The 373-nt window shown below is 24.7% G+C and overlaps 1 protein-coding gene across 1 annotated transcript in view; it reads left to right on the top strand.

Moving 5' to 3' along the window:
- The window catches only part of LOC119585419 (Ig-like and fibronectin type-III domain-containing protein 1), a gene marked incomplete in the record, with an annotated part of 121,576 nt that overhangs the window by 92,709 nt on the left and 28,494 nt on the right, over positions 1–373 (top strand).

Here is a 373-nt window from a genome sequence, read left to right as displayed (position 1 = left end):
CATATGAATATTAAATTTAATACTTGAAACGAATGAAGAATAAATATTTATTTTGATGTATTGAATCGTACGATATACTACGGTATGAATATAAAACAAAGGTATGATATATGCCATTTCGTTTTTCTTGCATAATACGGGCTGTATATATTAAAGTATATCGTTGCACCTAGAAATGGTTGATATGACTAATATTTCTGATAAAAGAAAATGCAAAATAATGTAATATAAAAATGTTTTCCATGTCATAACAGAATATTTAATATATTTGGGAATTGGCGAGAGACATATAAAAAAAGCATAATTAAAAGCTAAAATGATTTTTATATTCTAGTAAAAAAGGAAAGAGAGAAACAACAAAATTCGTTATCGA

The sequence above is a fragment of the Penaeus monodon genome, chromosome 19 (genome assembly GCF_015228065.2).
Source record: "Penaeus monodon isolate SGIC_2016 chromosome 19, NSTDA_Pmon_1, whole genome shotgun sequence".
Lineage (NCBI taxonomy): Eukaryota > Metazoa > Arthropoda > Malacostraca > Decapoda > Penaeidae > Penaeus > Penaeus monodon.
Note: the sequence above shows the minus strand (reverse complement) of the source record. Positions and strands in the feature narration are given on the sequence as shown.